Raw genomic sequence first — 16,885 nt, 5'->3', positions numbered from 1 at the left:
GACCATGAGGGAGAACCAGGAAAAAAAAAAATCCCAGAAACTATATATTTAAGCGGCTGAAACTGGACAGTACCAACTGTTCCAAGATGGATGATTTTAAAACATAAACACCTGACCGACACACCTGTTACTACAAAGTTAATCCAGGACAAAAATTGTTTGAGGGTTGCTAGCTAACTATGAAAAACAGATTGCTGGCTGGCCAGTTAGCTAGATCATAGAACAATAGTTATCAGTATTCCTTATGGCTTCATTTCAACACCACATTTTGCTTTCTTTGGCAATATTTACTTACTCAATAAACACATCTAAAGTCAAGCAAATCGTCAATAAAGTTTAGAATTGTGTCATTTAGTATTTGTGTTACTTCTTGTGGAGGGAAATAGAACAAATTCAAGTCAAGGCTTTATGTAATTGCAGATATTTGATAAAACAGAACTACTGGGGAATACTTGCCAAAATCCATAAAATCACTCCATTAGCAGTTTAAAAATATGTCTAATGTATCTCATTATAGTGAATTAACAAGCAAAAGTTGCCAGAAAGCTCAAGTTCTCCTCTGACCTGGCTCTACTAGGAACAGAGCCGGAACATTCCTGGGACAGTCTAGCTTGCATGCTTTGACTATTTTTAGACGGCAGGTATGACGGATAAGGCGGAAACCGCATATTGAATAGGAGAAGTCGAAGTCAGACAGGAAGTGACTGGGAAATAAAGTAAGCTTCCATTATGAATAAATCCTTAACTTATAATCAAAATGAGACTGCTTTGGTCAAAATTTGCTTTGAGTGTGCCTGCATCCTTTTTAAAATTAACTAAAGGACAAAACAATATGAATCAACTTACAACTACTGTTCATTATTTTTTACAGTGTTTATACAGCTTACAGCTTAGTCTAAAACTGAAAAAAAATAACCAACTACATCAAAGTGCACCACAACTGTTAATTATTTCTTACAGCCTTTGTACAGGTTATAGCTTAGTCTAAAACAGAAAAAAATAACCAAGTACATCAAAATGCCTAAAACTAAAACTATTTTATTGCAATTACACTTCAAATGACAAAAACAAAGCCTTTTCCCTGGGGTCATCCGCGCCCCCCCAGGGGGGACCCACCCCTCTATTTGAGAAATATTGGTGTAAAAAAAAAAAAAAAAAGTAGTGGCTATAATACAGTTTAACTTGAATAAAAATAAAGTATTTATATTTGTTGGGACTGGTGGAGTCCACGAGTTGCTTCATGTTCCAATTATTAGTTGTTATTTTGAAAATAAATCAGTGCATGTTCCTTTCGCTAACATTGGAAGCATACTATTGTTTTACTGAAGTATTCAATGATTTACTTCATCACTGTCAATGACGGATTTAAATTTTTATTGTGAATAAGTCCAGCAAACCTCCGATCCTATAGGTGGCAGAACATATTATACAAATTTTGTCTAATATTTATCTTGAAATAATTAGTAATTATTATAATTAGTAATTATTTTAAGAATGATTTTAATTAATGTCTAAATTAAAAATGACTAAATTTATTATTGATACTTATTGAAAAAATGATTAGCTTGGTTTGTTTTGGACATTTGCGTAACCAAAACAAAGCCTTATCGTGACCTCAACACACACATATGTGGGTGTGTGTATAGGGTGTCTAGGTCATTTATAGCTGAGCAGCTCATCAATCTCAATAGTGCAGAGCAGTGCAAAGAGCTGATGAAACGACAGACATGATCACTATTCAGTAGACGAGTGCAAACGAGAGGAGGGAGGAAAGATGAGGAGGAGGATGAGGAGAGAGAGGTGAAGGAGCACTTTGGGAGTGAAAGTCAGGAAAGGTGGCAGGGTAAAAGAAGGATGGGCTGAGGAAAAGAAAGGGTACAACTTGTTTATTGCAGTAGGTGACCATAATGACTGACTAAGTGACAAAAAAGGGACCGATTTGAACTCTACTTCCTGGTTAATTGGCCCCCTCTTCACTCAAGTGGACCAAGTCCCTGGCGGACATTTAGCTATAAATTTACTTCTCAGCTATCAGCTTACTGTGCATACCACCACATGGGCACTTTGTTGGAGCAGTTTTATGAACTTGTTTGCTCGCAAAGTCTGCAATTTTCGGTCAGTCTTCATGAACAACAAGGTTGCTCAAAACGTTGATCATGGTCGACCGATTGATGGCAAAGGTGGTAATGGTAGCTGTCCTGACATTGCGTGAACTATGGAAATATATTTGCACCACAATCGCGGGGGAACAATGAAAGATTTTGAGCGAGCGAGAATAGATTTAGAGCACAGAAAAATATATTGAGCAAGCAATGGTAAGAGTTTGAGCAAGCAACGACATATTTTGAGCACAGAAAAACTTTTTGCTTGCTTCAAATCTCTCATTGCTCTCTCACGATGGCCCTCCCTCCCTCGCTCAACATCTAGCTCTCCGCTCGCTCGAGTTGTGTCCTCTCTGCGCTCTCAGTGTGGCACACACGTTACGTGCCACAAATCCAACCAATCAGAGCTAGCAAAAGTACAATGATTGACTGTTTGGTCTCCAGATTGCTTGTCGCATTCACCCGAAAGGAGCAAATGAGATCGTATCACACTGACTTGGCAGGAGACGTTGGACTTATAATATTAAAGTAGAAAAACTAACAAAGTAGTTCTATCAAATGACAATAGCGTAATAATACTATTGAAAATAATGCCCATACAGTCTTTCCAAGGAAGTCTACCTTCTCCCACCCAAGTTCGTGTTGACGCAATCTCGTTTGCTCTTTCTGGCTGAACACAAAAAAACAATCTAACTGGAGACCAAACAGTAAATCAATGTACTTTTGTGGCATATTCATCATTGTGTGCCACACGATACGGGATACTGTCAAAACTTGAAAATAAAAGGGAATTTAAAATGATTTATCCTCAAAGTTTTATTAAGTCCACTATGAACAAGCAATCTTTAACAAGATTGTACACTAAATTACAAATCACAGTTTAATGTAAGAAGAACATCATTTTATTTATTTACCATTAATTGAATATGAATAAAATAAAATGACAAAAACATATCAAAAACAAAAAAATACATCAATAACATGGTTGCATTCACCAAAACATCTGCCTCCCAAAACACTTAATTCAACACAAAATCCATTTGTCAATCTTTCCTCAAGAAGACTTCAATTACTTGATTGTACAGTTTGTCTGTGTGTTTCAGTTCCAACAAGAAATCCTTTTCAATCGTAAGTTTGAATTCTCTTTAAAAACGTCAGAGAATATTGCTCTACAGAAACACAGGACACAGGGATTGTCACAGCCAAACGGCCAAGCTTGGTTGACCTGCACAGCGCTGCCTCCCATGCTGAGTAACCAATCACAAAACGCGCCTGTGAACTGAGATTGATTGAGAAGGCCTCAGGCAGATTTCATACAGCCTGGTGACACAAGTTAGCTGAAAAAATAAAAAAATACAAATAATATACATATATATATATATATATATATATGTATATATATATATATATATATATATGAATTTGACTTTGATTAGAATTATGTCAGCAGAGAAGGCCTTGCTGGCTTTGACGGCCCATCACTGCAGTAAATACTATTACTTTTACTAAACACACTTTTGTTATGATGAAGATTAATAATAATTTGTCTCTTTATTACTATACATTAATGATGGGAACGCAAGAGTGCATGCTAAGGTGCACTCCTACTTTGTGATGCCATGCTATGTGCGTGTGCCTCTGCTGTATCACATTGTTTTCCCTACAGTGTCATTGATTAAAGCAATGTTGATTAAGCTGTTAGAAAGAAATCTTGTGTGGTTTTTGCGACTTGTGGTGCAGAGTTGTTTTGGTGATCTGCAATTTTAACCCCCACCCCACCCCCAACTGTGAATTAAAAAAAAAAGTATATCACAGGACATTGGATGCTGAAAAAGTAGATCCCTGTAAAACGGCTAAATTAAGGTAATTTTAATACGGTAAAATAAAACTCACCTCATTTATCTTAAAGGGACAATGTGTAAGATTTAGACCGTTTTACATTCTAAAGGAATAAATTCAATGATTATACATTTCAAAAACTTGCAAATAAATGTGTTCTTAATGTCCAACAGTATGTTTAAAATATAATTGTAGGTCTAGTTATCATTAAATGATATTACATGGTGGGTGGCACTCCTCCGGAGGCTGCCATGTCTGTTATAGCTACGGACAAATGATCTAAATGCAGCACCTCCAGCTGTTTGTAATGATAATTGGTCTAAATCTTATGCATTGTCCCTTTAATATCACTGTTGAAGTTGGCAAGAAATCTTCTGACTGACAATCATCCTACAATAAAATCAGCAAAAATTGAACATTTTTTAATAGGTTTCATTTTCATACCAGCTCCATCTGAAAAAGGGATATCTTTTAATAAATTTGATTCACATCAACTTCAAATACACCTTCTCATATTAATAGCTTCCACATGGGATAGGTTCCAGCCTGTTACAGATCTAATAATATCTCAAAAGCCTTGTGGGGTGGGGGGAGTCCTAAATTCTTTACAGTCAATGTGAAGCACTGTTGTCCTGGCTTTCTGCTATCCCCTTACACCCATGGCTCCGTCCCCAGTTACTCCTCGGATACAACCTCGGAATTTATCATTGCACACTGGACACGCATCGCAAGGGTCACATGCTATGGCGATGGATCACATTCTGTCTAGTGTGTGTGTCGTATGTGCGTGTGAGAGCAGCGAGTCGGTCAGGAGGCAGGCATGGCGAGAGGAATATTTGTCAATGAGCTGTGAAGCCATGCTGACACGGGACAATGTGTCTTTGTAGAACAACAAAATGTCAAACACTCCCATGAAGCCGGAAAATATTTACACGGTAAAAATCAAAAGGTTTTATTATGTTGGTTAAAATGTCACAGCAGACTGGAATGGTCTGATTGAGTGGTTTTGAGACAATTGTCTCAAATTTCACCTATTGGGTCCCTATAATAAACTCAAAAGATTACAGGTACACATGAATTTATACTTTCTGGGGTGCGGATGGCAACAACAAAACTACGGACGGCCAACATCTTGTTTTTGCATTTTCCAAGGCGGGACATCAAAGAAGGTCAAAATGTTGAAATGTGTAGCGGCTTGGTGTATATTTTGGTGTATATTTTGCCTGCCGCTCGCGGAGGCGGGTGGTAGCGGCAACAGCTGCGAGGAGACGTCACATATGCCATTCCTCACACTTCAGCAGCCAACGAGAGAGCGATTTATGGACGCGGGGAGAAGGACACATAAACAGAAGTGGCGGCGCTGAAATAAACAAAGGCGGGAGGAGAGGACGGGAGATAACGGCAAAAAAGCGAGAGGAGAGACAAATGCAAAAAGAGGAAGCCGTGTTTTAACGTTCGACATTGAGAAATTTAAATCTAATATTTTAGGTGAAATGGAATACAGTGAAAATTACAGTAAGGACTCCAGTGGTAAATGGATGAAATACGGAATTCTAACAAACTGTAAAAAGCCAATTAATAATAAAGAATAATGAGAAAAACAAAGCTTAGAAAGCCTTGATAATAAGGGACAGACAGAAAGGCAAATTTATTTTGTCATATTCATGCTAGGTGTTAATTTTTTAGTCAGCACAAAATTTCTCATGTAAAACTCTGTCATGAATCTAAATCAAAATGATGCCGAAATCCCCAAATCCCAACGACTGTTGTTAACTTATTTTTACACTCGTGCAACTGTTTTAACAGTTACGTAAAAACATTGCCTACAGGGTTCATAGAAACTGGAACATATACAAGGACGTGTTTGTTTTAAAATGAGAGTTTTCTTTGATTGTGAAAGGCTACAGTTTCTGCCGAAAAACTGTACGAATCTACACAAAACATGGTGCTTTAGTGGCGTGGAAAACTAGGTTATTTTTTTTTTTTTTTTTTTGTAATATAGCATCTGCCCAAGTGTGTGAGTATGCGCGCGTGTTAGTTCCAGCCGGCACTCTCCCATGACGTTTACGTCAACGACCCGAAGACGGTGTCAATGGGAGACCCAGCTAAAACCAGTCAACACACGCGCACACACATGTACATGTGTGTTGTGATGGATCCCAGGGGAGGCGGGAGGCCTTCGCTGATCCACTCGTCGGCCTGCCGTGTTTGTTGCCGTAGTGACGGAGCTGTCACTGCTTGCTACCACCCAGGAAGAGCTGTCAATCACTGCCCACCGCAGAGGCAACTTTGCTGAACGTTACGAGAATATTAAGACCAGAAGCTAATGATGTTAACGATAATCAGCAAAGACATCGCAGCTCTGCTTACCTTTTGGTTTTTGGGTATTAAGTCAACGCTTTGAAACAAGGCCCTTTGACGCAGGGACACCTTTTAGCAAGCACATTTTCCAAAGACCCCAATTTGCAAATGTTTGCGGAAACTAAACAAAATAAACAAAAAAATCATTTAAGCCGAACATAAGTGCCCATTTTTTCACCAACAGATTCAATTTGACAACAAATGTATTTGTTACTTTTCAGCCATACTGGTGTATAAAATAAAAATTGCAAACTGGGTCAATTCTCGCCCAAAAATGTTGTTGCCAATTATTTAGTCAAAAACAGCATTATAAAATAAAATGTGGTTTTAGCTTTGCTGGCTTCATTATCTCGTTAGCAAGCAATCGTCGACACAAAACGCAATTTGACACATTTGAAAATTATTACATTTTGAAAAACATAGGGTTAGGGTTAGGGGTTGGTTGCCTTATTGATCAGTCACAAATACTTTCACAATTTAATATCAAATAAAAATGTAATTAACAAAAATATATATCATTTTAATATGAAGTCAAATGATTTCATGGACCTCTATAGTTAGGCCACAACTACCACAGTTTTAGGGTATGGTTTCCTGAAATTTTTGTGTCTTATGACCAAGTTTCTAATCCCAGCTCCTGAGGATCGAGCTGATGATCTCATTAAGAAGACATTCAGAATAAAACATCCAGTAAACCAGCCCTCAAACATCAGGATTGAAGACCGCTTTAAATCTGCAAAACTCCAGAATATAGCTGGTGTAACGTAATCAGTTTTAATTTTGGCTTCTCGAATGAAAAATTGTGTCACTAGTGACTAGTGAGAAATAACTTGCTTCATCATCCAATTAATTTGCTCTTAATTTGAAAAGAAAACTGTACTCTTCCTGACATTAAAATCATCATTAAATTTGATTTGCTGATATGTGCAGAGAGCCTGTTAAATCCCATGTACATCTGAAGAGCCTTTATCTAATTGTAGCCCCACTTGAGAACCAAAAAGTTTAATATATTGCCTGCAAATTATTTTTTCAAATGCTCAGTGACAGAAGTGAAAACAAACGAGTTCATTTCTACAATCCAAAGCAGACGCTGCAGACGTTGGCATGGAGGGGAAAAAAAAACAAAAAACTAACCATATGGAACTTCGAAATGACGAGGGCCATCCTAAATCATTTTTACCTCTTTGCTGACACGCTTATGTATGACATCAACATATACACACATACATGCGTGCGTGCGCACACACGCTGACGGTTGCAAACAATTAGTGCATGTCTTTGAATGCTGACTTCATGCTTTTGAGGCCTCACGGAATGCTTGTTGATGTGTCAGCACGCATAAATATTAGCAAGTGAGAGTAAAACAAAAATTCTCTTTAAAGTAAAGGACAGTATTATAGCAAATAAAATATTGATATACATCACTTGATGAACTAACACATTACTCTTTGTTGTAAATGCTGCAAATCAATGTAAATATTATTGCCAGATACAGATGTGCCTGCTTTCATTTTTGTTGTTTCTGAGGAGGCATTCGTGTTTTTAGTCGCTTCTTTCATGTTCTGGGTTTGTGTTTGTTTTATTCCTAATTCTTCCTGGTTGTGTCAGCGTCTTGTTAGTTTGATTTTGTCCATCTGTGCGCGTTTCCCCGTTACCCAATCAGCTCCCTGCATCATGTGTCTCCAGGTGTTCCTTGTTGTCTAATCAGTGTGTCATGTATTAATTTGCTGCGCCTTTCATTAACATTGTATCTAAATCTTCTTCAGAAAGTGTATTATTATTTTTGTTTGAATATTTTTGAACAAAATCCAACTAAATGTAAACGGAATAACTGCAGCCACTTACCTTCAGTGAATGACTTTCTCTGCTGTTAATCATATTTTGGCGAGGAGTGAATTGGGTGCGTCGCTGGCACCGTGTGTGTGTGCTGTTGGGGGAGGGGGTCTTGGGACTAATTAGGCGAATCGGGCCCTAATCCCTCTCCAGGGTCATCTGCTCGGGTCAGGCCTAAAGAGAGAAAGGTCACAGAAACATCCGGCACATTGCATTAATGACGCCCTCTTACTGTAGACCAGTGCTTCTCAAATATATTTTACAAGCCCTCTACGAAAATGAACACTTTCACACACACCCCCCCCCCCCATGCGATACGTAGACTAAAAAATAAGATTATTATCTATAAAAATGCATAAGTATACCTAAACCGGTCTCATTTTTAATCAATCAACATTCAACGGTTACTCTTTACAGCATTTATACGGGTTACAGCTTAGTCTAAACAAGAAAAAAAAACAGGTGTAAGTGCCTGAAACTGAAAATAAAAGAATAAAAAAATAAAATTCTTATTTTATTGCAATTAAACTTAACATGACATGTCCACTGGAATCTGTACAAAGCCTTAAATGGAGCATCTGTATATGTAGCGACATGTAAACAAACATGAAACAGATGGAAGCATGTTTGTGTGTGTACACATGCATATGTGTGACTGATCACTTTCTATTGATCACCGATTACAGTGCATGGACAGGATTTACTGTATGGGGCTAAGCACATGATCAAATACACTATAGCAGCTACTGTAGCCCCATAAGGGACAGATGTTCACATGTGTGACCAGCTAACAAGGACACGGATTAACACATACACACACACCCACACGCACACACACTAGCAGTTAAAGAAAAGACAATTATGGGCCTAAAAAGTCTGAAGTCAGTGATAAGTTATCTTAAATTTAGTAGGATTAAGTAGGAAGTAGATATTTTGTGGTTTTAATTATGTCAATAATATTCACCTTCATTCTGAAGTAATAAAGCTAACAAGGGAACGGATTAACACATACACACACACACACACACACACTAGCAGTTAAATAAAAGACAATTATGGGCCTAAAAAGTCTGAAGTCAGTGATAAGTTATCTTAAATTTAGTAGGATTATGTAGGAAGTAAATGTTTTGTGGTTTTAATTATGTCAATAATAAAACACATTCATTCTGAAGTGATAAAGAATGGAAATAGAAAGTCCCCACATCCCTTTAAAAGACTGAGATAAAATTAATTTCACAAGGTTGAGATTCAATGGCATTTTGAGGAATTGGTTCTAAACGAAAGGTTCAAAATCCTTTCTCTGGCGTTAACGGTGAAGGAAGAGGACAATGTTATTTTTGTAAGGATAGGTTTGGTATTATTATTATTATTATTATTATTATTTTATTATTAAAAAATACAACTTGAGGGCTAACAATTCCAACATTAATTTTCCATACAGGAGTGCACAATAGTTAGGGGGAAAAAATATTTCGTGGAGTTTACTTGAAGGAGATTCGCTTATATGAAGGGCAAATTTGTATAGTGTGTAGGTACTATAAGTATGAAAATTATTCAGTACATTTATATGAACCCCTTTTAGTCAAAGTTTTTTTTCAACATTGTCTGAAATCACCATATAAATCCAGAAGCTCCTCCACTAATCTCTACTAAGCCCCTCCTAAACCACCCGCCTTGCTCCAAACGCTACCAGGCCCTGCTAACGTGTGTGAAATGTCCACCAAGCCCAAACAAGTGTATTTTGACTGCTCTCCATGGAGGAGGAGGAAGCACAGATTGGATTTCCACGGGGGCTTTAAAAGCAGACAAAAACATCCCCGCTGCAAGTGGCGGAAATGGGCCTGCCTCTTAAACAACACACACGCCCTCACATCACGGTGGCGACCAATCGGTTGTCACGGTGTGCCGGAGGTTGATAAAATATGAAACGTTTTTCTCAAAGAAAAGTGAAATGATGTGTGAAGGAAAAATAGCTCCCATAGTGCCATTGATTTGATGGCATCCAACAACCACAGAGAGTTGAAAGCGATGTTTGGCCATGCTTTAGCTATTCTTTTCAGAAGTCGTCTGTGAGAGACACACATACACACGCACAAGGGCATGACAAGTATGCTGGATGAAAGAAAACTTTATTTTGGAGGTTGCCAAGCAACACCTTTTATTTTGAATGGGACCGTTGTAGTTTTTTCCTCTCATACATTATGCAACTGACCTGAAATCATTTTCAGCCTGTCCAAACTTCCTTAGTCACCCTTTTACAAATATTTCTGATCTTGTTTATGGTAATATCAAGCAGTTGCATACATAATTTCGTATTAACCAACAAATCAAAATACACTACAAAATACATTCTGTATAATAATGTGTGTGGCACACAACTGATCTCTAATGCAGCAACATCCAAATGGGTTCTGGAGTTAAAGCTTGACTAAATTGGTGATCATGTTATGTTTTTCTAACATTTGGTAGATCCTTGCGCTTATCAGCATGTGTGTGTTTTTGAGGCCTATGGGTGCTTCCCTACAGCTGTAACCTCTCTGTGCATTTTTGATAGCTGAGTGCTCGTGAATGGCCCTATTGTGCTGTGTGTGTTGTCCATGTATCTATAGGCTCGCATTTACCACTCAGGTGTGAAGGTGTCAAGGACAAAGTGTGTGGGTGCGTGTATGTGTGTGTGTGTACACATTTTATATTCACTGGCGTGGTGTCGTATGAGTGTGTGAAGAGAATATTGTATGGTGGGGGAAATAGTATAAGAGTGGTTTTTAAATCGGACAGACGGTTGATTCCACAGCAAAAGGCTGTCAAAGACCTATAGCAAAACCATGAGGGCATATGCATTCATGCACACAATGATAATGATTTGTGTGTGTGTGTGTGTGTGTGTTGGGATTTATTGCAATTTATAAATATAAAAAACTAAATAAGTTACATATCCACTGCATTTGCCTCAGGTGCATTCTGCTCCATTGGAAATATATTTAAGCTGTTTCGGCTGCTTTACTATGAAACAAGTTATCAATGTGGTAATTTTATTGTGTTATGTGTAAGATTTTAAGTGTGGAAATGAATTTAGTCCCCAAAAAATATGATAGCAAAGCTATTAACACTTTGCTGAGGTGGGTAGAGTGGAGTACAGCTGATTTATTAATAGCGGGAGAGCTGGGTCAGAGGTCAACAACGGCTGGCTTGCACACAGAGGGTCGGGGGGCGGGGGACAGGCAGATGAAGCCAAGCCAGTACAGAGAGTCGATCAGGGGCATGCGGAATCATTATCAGACAGGCAGAGTGGGCCTTTTACTGGGGACACTGGTGTATGGGTCGTCTGAATGTACGGATGCAGGGAGGGTCCGAATTCAGGCAGGCGGGATAGAGCAGCAGGCATTTAGGTAGTCAGAGGCAGGCAGAGTCGGAATCCGGGCAGGCAGAACAGAAATCAACGTTGAGATGAATTTGCATGTGAGCAAGATAATCTGGTAGGGGATTGGCAGGAAGAAGCAAGTTTATATACTTGCTAGGTAATTGAATCTGAATATCTACATGCCGTGGTAATTGAGAAATTGATTTCTTCCGGAAGTTACTTCTTAGTTTAGTTTGGTGTCATGCGAAGTGCTTCCTGTGTGATGTCATAGCTAAAAGTGCTAACAGCGTGCTAACAACGGCAACTTCAGACACGACAGCCCAAATGCTATGTTATATATATGTGTTTTTATGTGAATACATACAATGTTAGCTAATGTCAATTTTATGTTAGTCTGATGCTATAAATTGTTGGTAGGAAGTGTGGATGAAACGAGTAAAGATGAAAAGTGGAAGACCACGGTAAACATCATTCCAAAATCTACTATATTGTCTCTTTAGTGGGGAAGCCGGTGTATAAATTAATACATGATAAAAATGCATCACAAACAATAACAAATACGGTAGACATCAGGGGTTGTGATAACGCATTAAATTAAAGTCATGTTGCCGTGAGCGCTGATGTCTCGCGTCTCATCTGCCAACTTGAATTTTTGTTACTAGAGACAATATTTTTCCACTGAGATGCTTCATAGCTGAATTTTTCATAACAAGAGGCGTTCATAAGTAGAGGTACCACTGTATATCAGATATACAGTATATTGCGCAAGGAGAAGAAAAAAATAACTTGATTGAAAAACAAGCAGTGTAGACTATTGTCTTTGTAGGTCCCTGTAACATTTTTAAAAAAGTACTCATTGAAATTCTATAAAATTTCTCTTACATAATTTTGGTGAGTAACAGAGATATGAAGAAACCACAAGAACCTCTTACCGGGAAAAACAAGGTGACATAAACAAGCTACTTGCCCACTCCCAAATATCAATATCCCCCATTTGTGTCAGCGCCCTCAGCATCCGGGTGACACAGCGTTAGTTTAGGAACCGCAGACGGGCGCCAAAGGAGGCGGATAATCTGCGTCTATGAGCTCAAGCGTGTAAGTCGGCGGTGAGGCGTGGCTATCAGGACCACTCATCACATCAGATGCGGTGGATGAGGGACAGGAAGCAATGTCGCTTGTTTCACGAGTAACAACATGGGCGCTTGTTTTGCTTCTTGGCTCGAGTCTGTTGGCACTCACCTATTGGCTGACTTGGTGCTGAGGCCTTGTCTAATTTGAAACAATTGTTTTCAAGTCCTCTTGTAGTACCTGCGCCATGAACTATAATCAAGTGTGAGGAACAGCTTTATTTAGAAGACCCATTCCCCTATCTAATCCAAAAGGAGTGCTCTGCTGCCATCTTGTGGCATGCATAGGTAATTATACACTTTTTTTTTTTGGAAGAATCAACAATGATAGTTTAAACCACAGGTGTCCGATTTTGCTTGAGTGGTCGAGAGCCATTACTCTGCTTGTTTTATATTATTCTCTCCAACACAGCTGATTTAAATGATCAGGTTTGTTATCTTGGGATACAGTTTTTTTGTTTTTTTTTTTAAATCTTATTACTATGCCCATTTTCTGGTACTCGCCTAGATGATTTCCTGTCTGCCTTCATTTCCCACGACCGTTCTCACTGCAGGGAAGGACACGGCATTTGGATGCTAATGTAGCATGAGCCAGAACCACCACAGTACCGCGCTTGGTGTGTGTGCGTGTGTACGTGCTATCTCCCAGCAGTGCTGCTGCCCACACCTTTCTGTCCGGTTTACACCCATGACCAAATAAACACGCTTCACACTCCATCTCAATCCACACATGCACACGGTAATTGAAATAAAACAACGTCATGGTCTCTTTTATGATTTTTTTGTCTCTGACGTTCCCACCGCCTTCCACATGTCCATCACACTTTGGTGACTCATGGGCAATGTGCGATGCATTACAGGTTCAATACTGGAGGGAAAAAAAAAGGAACTTCACACATCAACATCTGGAGGCCCAGAAGAGTCCAGGGGAAGTTGGTAATGAATCCACTTACAGGAATGAATTTTAAACCTCTGCTACACACACGCACAAAAAATCTCAGATCAAAAGATATGACAGATGAAATATGAGGTTTGTGGAAAAAAAGGAGACACTGTATCGCCAGTCTTTTGAAAAGAGAAATGAAGCAATAGCACAAAAAGGCTTGTTGTCATTTCAGACTTTTTGGGTTGAGATTTTATTTTATTTTATTTTTTTTACTTCAATTAGGTTTCACAACAAGCCGCCATCTTTTCCTCCAGATGAGCGGACGAGATGTTCCCATGCCGCTTCTTCGTCTTGCTGCGCGTTTGTTTTCTCTGCGCGCGGAAATCCAAATTCCTCGTGAACGTCTTCCGTCACATGCCCGACCGTCCGTGAAAACACCCTCCCAACGCCTTTTCAGTGGCCCCCCGAACACAAAACGTTTCATCACGCCAACACGCGGCCCATTCAACACACATACTGCAGTGAGGAACCAACCTTGAACTCTGAACCTGTGGGTTGTAATTCCACAGCCTGTATAACATGCACACATGCACATGCAGGCATAATTTGGGCTTCAGATGAATCTCAGTTTTGGCCGACATGATTTAAATCAGGGGTATCTAAACCTTTTCCTCTGAGGGCCTTAAATGGAGAAAAAAATCAAATGAGGTCCACTTTATTTATTTTTTTACTTTAAATGATTAAACAGTAAAAACAATCAAGCATGCAATTACATGTTGCCTATATAAAAACCTGCTAATTCAAGGATATTGAGATTTTTTTTCGGACCTAAAGCTGGTATTTATTACTTTTTTTTTTTTTTAAGCTAGAATTGCGAGTCATGTCGAAGTGTATTTTTCATATTGGCCGCCAAAATTTGGGTGGCGGCTGCAAATGGCCCCTGGGCCTTAGTTGGGCGCCTTGACTTAAACAGATATCCATTTGAAAAAAATTACAATTCAAGCTCACAAGCCTGGTAAATGTGGCCTATGAACTATTATCTCACCGTGACACCATTGCGGTGAAAAATTACACAAAACCTTTTCACAAAAGTATTGTCAAATACATGAGTGTTACACCGCTTTAGCGATCCATCTGAACATTTTTGAAGGATATGGTTTGGCAAAAATGTGCTCAACGGCCATGTGTGATTTTTAAAAGCAACAGAAAGGTCAGGTCATTCTTGTCACATTTTTTAAAAATAAATAAATACAGGAAAAGGTGAAGTAAAACTTTGCCACTACTCAAATCATGCAACATTCATCTTTTTCAGCTTCCTAATCATACTTAGTAAACCAAATTTCAATAAAAATAAACGTGAATGTAACATTTTTTCTTTGATTGGAACTGGTTAAATTAACCAATTACTTGAAGGCCCTTTAAAATTTGAGCACCAGTTTTACCCAAACCTGCCAAATTTGATATGAACAAAAAAGAAAAGTGAAGAGCATCCTCAAAAATAAGATGATGAATCTCAAGAGAATGTCTTTTCTACAATGGTAAATGGACTTTCATTTACAGTATATAGTACTCAAAGCGCTTTACACTAACTAGTCATTTACCTTCTGATGACGCAGCATCAGGAGCATCTTCTTACTTCTCTCTTTAACATCACTAGCAATCTTGGGACTCATGGCTACCCAATTCAAGTTTAAATTAAGCAGTAAAATGCATAATAAATACCACATCACACGAGATCAAGCCTTTAGGCATCCATCTTTCTGCTATCTTATCTGTGCGCCAACCAATAGCAGATCGGCATCTTTGTGACCCCATCACGCTGAACAGTGGTAGACCAGTATCTTAGGGAGTCGAGACGACGACCAATAGCAGACCAGCATTGTAATGACGCGTTGCAGCGGAGGCACTTTGACACCATGTGAAAATGAGAGCAATTACCTAAAAAAACCTCAAGAGGGAGGCAAAACAACAAACACAACCAACACCACAGGTCATGACAGTTGTTGATCATCGTAAAGTGGGATAAATTCCTTAAAGAGGGGACGAAAAAACTCAATATTCCACATCGTATTGTGAAAAAAACGTAAGCCAGGGACGCCATAACCCGGGGGTCCACTATAAGTGCAGTTTATTAAAGGAGGCTTTAAATTCGTGAGGGGAAAAAACAAATCAAGCTATCAAGCACTACAGGCATATCCGCTGAATGCAATGAATTACCCTCCCCCCCAACCCTCATTAAAATAGCACTGCTACTCCCTAGGGAAACGAATATGGTTTCGCATGTAGAGTCGTAAACTGCCGGGAGGTAAACAACATCAGCCCTAAGCTTAGCTAAATAGAAAAAAAAAAAAAAAACAATCTGCGCTTCTAATAAACAATTAGAGTATGAGGCCCTGCTATAAAATCCTAAAATAGCATTCTTGCACATGTGCTAACCTGTTAATTGAAACGGAGCGACCAAACCTTATAGGCACGCATCTGTGGTCTCATGCGAGTGCGGCGTCGTAAACACTAAACATAGCGAGGCCCAAGCCGGCGAGCGCTTGTGATTAGCGCCGCGATCAGAGAGTGCGATGCGGTGTGAGCGGAAACCGGGGAATGTCTTGCTTTTTTTTTTTTTTTTAATTAAACGAGGGCTTTAGAAGGAGCTCTTCCGAATGAGCTACTCCTGCGGCTAGGCTAATTTCAGACTACCTCATGTAAACACGAAACAAAGCATCACCAAACATCCCGTTCAAAGTGACTGAAATGTCATTTGTTTGAAATACCAGTAATCTATGTGTGATGTAATATTTTTCTTAATTTATTTGTGGGAATTTCATGATGTACAGCAATTATTTTATACTTATTTTCTTTTAGATCAATAATTTTGTTTGAAATTCGGAAGGCCACAAGGAAGCCGTTATCAAAATTTGGGAGTCGTGGACACTATTTGAAGGCTTTCAAATTTCTAGTGTAATAATTGATCTGAAAAGAAAACAAGGACATCATGGAGCACACACAAAATCAGAAAAATATTACAACGTATAAATAAATAGGTAATTTGGAATAGATTAGGAATTTACTTTTACATTAAGCATATATATTTTTTTACAAACACATATTACAGAAGTTTGTCCATTATGTACAGTATTTTCATTATGTGTTTCCTTTTTCATAGTTTATATATGTATATACCCTTATTTTGATTCATTTAGTAATAGCTTCATAATAGGTTTAGTTTCCCCCAGTATTTTTCAAATTTTAACAATTCTTCAGTCTAATAAATTTTCTCCAATATCTTTTTTGACATACTTTCCAATTTTTGTCTTTTTGTACCATATTTTGCACTACTTTTTGATGGTTTGGTATTCATATTTTTGCATTTACCAGGTAA

The sequence above is a fragment of the Hippichthys cyanospilos genome, chromosome 20 (assembly GCF_059441005.1).
Source record: "Hippichthys cyanospilos isolate Australia breed blue-spotted pipefish chromosome 20, RoL_Hcya_1.0, whole genome shotgun sequence".
Lineage (NCBI taxonomy): Eukaryota > Metazoa > Chordata > Actinopteri > Syngnathiformes > Syngnathidae > Hippichthys > Hippichthys cyanospilos.
Note: the sequence above shows the minus strand (reverse complement) of the source record.